The 6,504-nt window shown below is 38.2% G+C and overlaps 1 protein-coding gene across 8 annotated transcripts in view; it reads left to right on the top strand.

The window, feature by feature from the left end:
• RPS6KC1 (ribosomal protein S6 kinase C1) overlaps positions 1-6,504 on the top strand; it is a 221,099-nt gene that overhangs the window by 116,166 nt on the left and 98,429 nt on the right. The gene's annotated exons all lie outside the window — the stretch shown is intronic.

Genomic DNA, 6,504 nt, shown 5'->3' with positions numbered 1-6,504 from the left:
CCCCCCGCGCCCCCTTCCCAACTACTGAGCTTCCACTGAGTCCAGCTTATAGATGAAGACTCTGGGCTTAGATCACTCTTTTTCTAAGTATGGTTCCTTGACATAAGCATCAGAATCATCTGGGAATTGCTAAAATTTAGATTCCTGGGCCCCATCTTACATCATTTAGCTCTGAATCACTGGGAGTAGGTTCTGGAAATCTGTGGGCTTTTTTTTTTTTTTTTTAGTTGTCAACATTGATTTAACGTGGCATATAATCTTCGATGATACTACAGGTAGATCTCAACTTACAAAGTATTTGAGTTTTGACAAACTGTGCTTATGACCGTCCATTTTATTTTTTTTGTACATCTTATCATTAGTAATATGTACTACATACAGTGTTGCAGCAGGTAATTTGCTGATGTTATTCTTCTCATGCCAACCCCCAAAGACAAATAAAGATTGAATTGATAAACATACTGGTAATAATAATGAAAACTAAAAAAAAAAAAAAAATTCAACTTACGTCAGAGCTGACTTATGATGGAGTCGTTGGAACAGAACCCTGTCATAAACCAGAGATTACCTGTACGTTTCATTTGGTGGGTGCTTTTAGTACTGACTGTGACAGTGTAGGTTCTTTTGAGTTCCACATACTTGTAGTAACACTTATTTTCTTATTTTAGTTATTTTTAAGCTATCCTTTACTTACGTTTCAGTTGGCGCGAATGCACTATTTTCTGGTGCATCTCTGTCTAGTCAATAGCCAGAATAACTAAAGTAGTAGTGCTTGTGGTCAGTGAAGTAACAGATATAAAAGCAAACACCAGCATTTGCCATCCATTGGAAATGGTGTTGACTGTATGCATTCTGACATTTCTATTGTAGCTACATAAGCAGTGGAGATTATTATTGAGACCTCTTGTTAAGCTGACTCTGAGTCTCGTTCTAGCTTTAATAATAAGCTTCTGTCTTGTTTCCTTTCTTCGTCTTGGACATATGTTTCCTACTGTAGCGCCCTTGGAACTACAGCTGTTTTGTTCTGATCAGACTCCTCCTCCAAGTCTCCCAAATAAGTGTTTGATCTAAAATCGAGGTTTGGCAGCGGGGCCTGTCAGGTGCTGCAGTTTTTTTCTGATGTTCATTTTGGGCACAAGACGTAGACAGATGGGCACCTATAGCATGTCGCAGCAGCCGACTAGACACCTGTAGCATACCACTGTAGGCGATATTCAGGGGAAGCAAGGTTAAATTAGTTTTAGTATATTCTATTTAAGAATGGAGTAGCTCAGTTTGGAAAGATTCATATCAAAATAACGAGTTAAATAGCTTGGACCTCTAAGGACTAATTTTCTGCTGTCTCTAAAATAACTTTGTTGTCAAAATCAACAGAAACCCTTGTTCCCTGAGAGTTCCTTATAACCAAGGTTTCTCTGTACTAGAGTTATTTGCTGTAGATATTTGTTTGTTAAAAAAAGAAGGAACCCTAGAAAAATATTATAGGGTTATGTCTTTGTTCTTAGTCTTCCTTGGGCCTGCAGGAATGTCTGTCTGTGGATGATTGTTGGCATATAATATCAATTATTATATAATAATAGTAATAGTGGTAGTAATAATAATAGAAATAATTATGATGATGATGGTTATTACTCATGTAGTCAGAACTCCAGCAGGATAAATTGAATAGGAGACAGTTTATTTTGGGCAAGATTTGGTTCTTCATTTGTTGGTCTCATGTAGAAGATATGTGTGTTTGGTTGGTCTAGAATGGGATGAATATTGTGCCGTTAAAAACAATGAAACCTCCAAATTTCTGCTAATACCTAGGAGGCTTAGCACACTTGAAGCCCATTGGCATAAAGTGCTATATTCCCAGCAGTTATAACTGAAGGAAGACAGTCTGGATGGGTAGTTGGCTGGCATGTGCTTCTTGAATTGTTGGCTATTTTGGTGTCAACTTTTACGTTAATTGTCTCATGTTTTAATGACTAAAGTGTTTACTGGAAATTATAGCTTGGAAAGGAGAACCACTTTTCTGCTTCTGCAAAAAACTAGGTGAAGCGTTGATGTAGGGTAAAGTAGCCATGGAGTTTTATATTCAGATTGTATGAACAGTAAACAGAGCATCTAAAATAACCACTTGCACGTTGCAACAAACACATCATCATTTGCTTAGAAAAGAGTTATAATTACAGTTGACGAAGCATGGACACCATAAAAAATGCATTAGTTTGGCTTGACACATTAATTACCTGTTTTTGCAGATGTTTTTATGTATTGTTGTGTGAACAGTTTACAGAATAATTACAGGAAAGTCATATGGAAAATAAACTAAGTGGGTGGTTTCTCGTCTAAATATTTTCATTCATGTGAATCTGCGAGGCGCAGCTGCTGTGCAGCACGAGCGGAGAGATGGATGAGGGATCCCGAAGGGTTTTTTTATTAGAAGGTCTCTGTCGTCAGTATCACCACATTTTTTATTTTAGCAACTCAGTTTAAAAACATTAAAATGAGGGGGTTGGTTTCATCCCGGTGATCACGATGAAACCTTGATTCTAATCAGTGGAAATATAGATATCCATGAGTGTTGTAAAGTAAACGAAATGAAACCAATAAACCCTAAATGGAAAACTACTGCTATTTCAGAAGGGTAATTAAGTGTTTTGAGAAAGAATTAAACATTATTTTGCAATTACTTGAGTTACATAGTTTTATATAATGTAGAGCTCAGAATCTTAATCGTTAAACGGAGTCTTGCATAAATTACACCGAAGCACAGTTTATCTATGCTTCTAGACCCGTTGCAGACGAGTTGATTCCAACTCATAGTAACCCTGTAGTCGGATTCTTCCACAGGAAGCATTTTTAAAAAAACCCAGAAAACACTACTCTACTTTTTCTTAGAATCTTACTGTGTTGCCGCTAGTTATCTCAAAGTGTGTTTCATTTGAAAAATAACCTGATCATTGTGCCTGACATATTGTACTTCTATAAACCATTGAGAAACACATCTTTCCAAACTGTAATTGTCAAAGAAGAAAAAGATAGTTTGTAGTCTTCATTCCGGTTACAGTGACCTACAGTTAGTTAGCATATCTGTGCTATATTTCTTCATCAGTACTCTTACGACAATTTTTCATAAAATTAAAGCAGAGTCTCTTTTTAGTCCAATTATGCCACTTCCAAACTACATTCCTCTACATTCCTTTTGTGTGCATTTCAGCTACACAGATAATGAAGACAAGGATTATCCATACTTCTCTGATGTGCATTTTACCTAGCTGTTGTTTTAGTTATAGAAAGGCACCAAGTTAGAAAAAGGTAATTGGGGCATCTCTAACCGTGCAGGTATTGTTCTCCGGTTATGCATTCATTTCCTTATCCATTCATTTTTTAAACAAAATTGTATTGAGTGTCTCATATATTTAATGTTCTATGACAATGCTAAGATGACTGTAAACTTCGAGGGGACTGTGCCTGGAACATGATGGATGTTCAGTAACTATTAGATGTCTCTTTCTGAAGGAGGAGAGATAGGACAGGGATAAATATGGAGAACTTTTTCACTCTGGTACCTGACTTTAAGAAAGCCGATTGCTGGAGAGGATTTTCTTTGTTATCCTGAAATTGCTTTAAATGTGATATACTTTTCAGGTAAACCAAAACACCTGTTGCCATCAAGTCGATTCCATACTCTTCGCATATACATTCTTTGAATTGTGTGAATATGGAGATATATATCTTCATGTTAAAGCAATCTGACAAGAGATCGGATGAAGTCTGTTCTGATTCTGGTATACAATAAAGTCAATTTAATTCTAAATGTGGGGATGCGTTAAAGAGTCCCAAACCTCTAGGACTGAGAATAAACTGCTCATGATCAGTAATTCTCTTGATCACTTTACGTCATCTCAGAGGAATACAATTATATGAATCAATGTCGTGATACAAAGAAGACAGTTGTTGGATTCTAGATTTTTCCATGGATTTTCTACTTCTCTTAGGATGTCTCTTAATAGGCAGTGAAAGAATGAGCAAAAACCTTTGTTGCGGCTGGGGGATTTTCTGTATTTACTAATATGGCAAATAAAAAAATCTTATATTTATGTGGCATTTCATCTCCAGTTTTCCCTCTATTTTTATTCCCTTTCATAAGGCAAAATTTTAGCTCCTTAGTTTTGATTTTTTTCCTTTTCCTTCAATACCCCTCATTAGCTCTTTTTAATCTTTTTATACTAATCTTTTAGAAGCCATTAGACTTTAGAACATAAGAGAAGTTTGGAGGATTATTATTTTTTTTGACAAGAGTTTATTACAACTAAGAAACTTGCCAAGGAATTTCATTTTGAAGGGAACCATTGGTAGATGATTAATTTTTTGGATAACCAGTTTTAACTAACGGCGTTGAGTTGATTCAGACTAATGGCAACCCCATGTGTATCAGAGTACAAGTATGCTCCATAGGGTTTTCAGTGGCTAATTTTTTTGGAAGTAGATCACTAGGCCTTTCTTCTGAGGTTCCTCTGGGTAGACACAAACCTCCAACCTTTCAGTTAGACCAGTGCATTATCCGTTTGCACCACCCAGGGACACCTTTTTAATAAAATTTCAAGCCAAGAGAAACAAGCTAGGTAGCAGAAAGGAATGACAATCTCAGCGAAGGCTGTTTCTGTAGACATCGAAGACGCTGTGATCTAATGATATGCTAGTTTTCATTCAGTATTACTGTTAGTAGAAAAACTGCTAAACCACATTGAAAGGGTGCGTAATTTAGGCAAATGCCTGAACATGAATATTATCGTGACTTTCCTTTTTACAATTCTTTAGTGACTGTTCGAACTTCCAGGAGTCACATAACGCTAGGTTTTCATGAAACATTAAGGGGGTTGGTTAAATGCTGTTGGGAAGGTGACTCCCTGACTGACTGTTCATTGTGCTGATCACTGTGCTGGAAGGACGGGTGGCTTCAGAGTTGTGGTCACTGTGCTGGAAGGACTGGTGGCTCCAGAGTTGTGGTCGCTGTGCCAAAAGGACTGAGGGCTCCAGAGTTGTGGTCACTGTGCTGGAAGGACTGGTGGCTCCAGAGTTTTGGTCGCTGTGCTAGGACAGGTGACTCCAGAACTGTGGTCGCTGTGCTGGAAGGACGGGGGGCCCCAGGGTTGTGGCAGACATGTACAACCATACATTGCTGCTCTTCTCAAGGTTTACTTGTGTTGTTAGAACACTTGGCATAAGGCAGAAATGGTAGCTATACCTGAAAGAACAAAGCAGCATTAAGTATAATAAATCAGCACCGAAAGAAAGTATAACCACTAAGGCCATCTCAAACTGGAGTGTTCTTTTCTGTGACTAAAGTTGTTAAAAAAAAAAAAAGGTAGCAACAAACAGAAACTCATTCCAGCAAACCCAGGTTGATTTGCATGTTCTTTCTAATGTGATAAATTTGAATGAAAACCAAGCACGCCTGACCAAGACCATGGTGACCCGGGACCTGACAGTGAAGCAGAGGAATAGAGGCAATAAGAAAACAAGGTGTGATTAAGTTCTGCGCATGTGGCAAAAATCTAGTCAAAATACCATTAAAAATCTCTTAAAATCTATAAAATACAGATATAGATGTATTGTCTTTTAAGAAATCCAATCTAGTCAGTTCTTCTGCCAGCACTTTTCTTCATGGCACAAATGATGAAGGAGTTAGCTTCATTATTATTATTTTAGTGACTAAGGGTAGAACAGAGCCCTAGTGGTGCAGTGGTTAAGAGCTTGGCTGCTAACAAAAAGGGTGGCAGTTCGAATCCACCAGGCTCTCCTTGGAAACCCTGTGGAGCATTTCTACTCTGTCCTGCAGGGTTGCTGTGAGTCAGAATCAACTCAATGGTAATGAGTTTTTTTTAAGGCTAGAATAATAGAATTGGAAGAATTACTTTTTATTGCAGGTTGCGAAACTGATTTTCATTAGTTCCATGGGTAAAAGGCCCCCTTTTTTACAGGTAAGTGAGAAAAGGCCTTTGCTCTGTAAAGAAATCCTTGAGTAAAAAGGATGTTCGAGGCCAGTTTCTCTCAGAAAGGCCTGTTCTCATTTGTGTAGAGTGAACCACGCCTCTCTTAGCCCTGTTTGTGCTGTGAGTTTGTCTGTTGTCTCGAGCCTCTCTCCTTTCTAAGGCGGCTCTGCTCTGTGTCTGTCTGACACCTTTCTCAAGTTCCCACATTTATTTTCTTTCCATCTCTGTTCCCATACTCAATTGTACTTGTCCTGTGTTTTGTAATTTGTTTTGTTCTACTCAGAAATAGTATAATAATTGTCTTAGTCATCTAGTGCTGCTATAACGGAAACGCCACAAGTGGATGGCTTGAACAAAGAGAAATTTATCTCTTCATGGTAAAGTAGGCTAAAAGTCCAAATCCAGGGCGTCGGCTCCAGGGGAAGGCTTTCTCTCTCTGTCGTCCTTCTCATCAATCTTCCCCTGGACTAAGAGCTTCTCTGCGCAGGGACCCTGGGTCCAAAGGACACACTCTTCTCCC

Source organism: Trichechus manatus, unplaced genomic scaffold (assembly GCF_000243295.1).
Source record: "Trichechus manatus latirostris isolate Lorelei unplaced genomic scaffold, TriManLat1.0 scaffold00187, whole genome shotgun sequence".
Classification (NCBI taxonomy): domain Eukaryota; kingdom Metazoa; phylum Chordata; class Mammalia; order Sirenia; family Trichechidae; genus Trichechus; species Trichechus manatus.
This window is presented reverse-complemented; position numbering and strand designations above follow the sequence as displayed.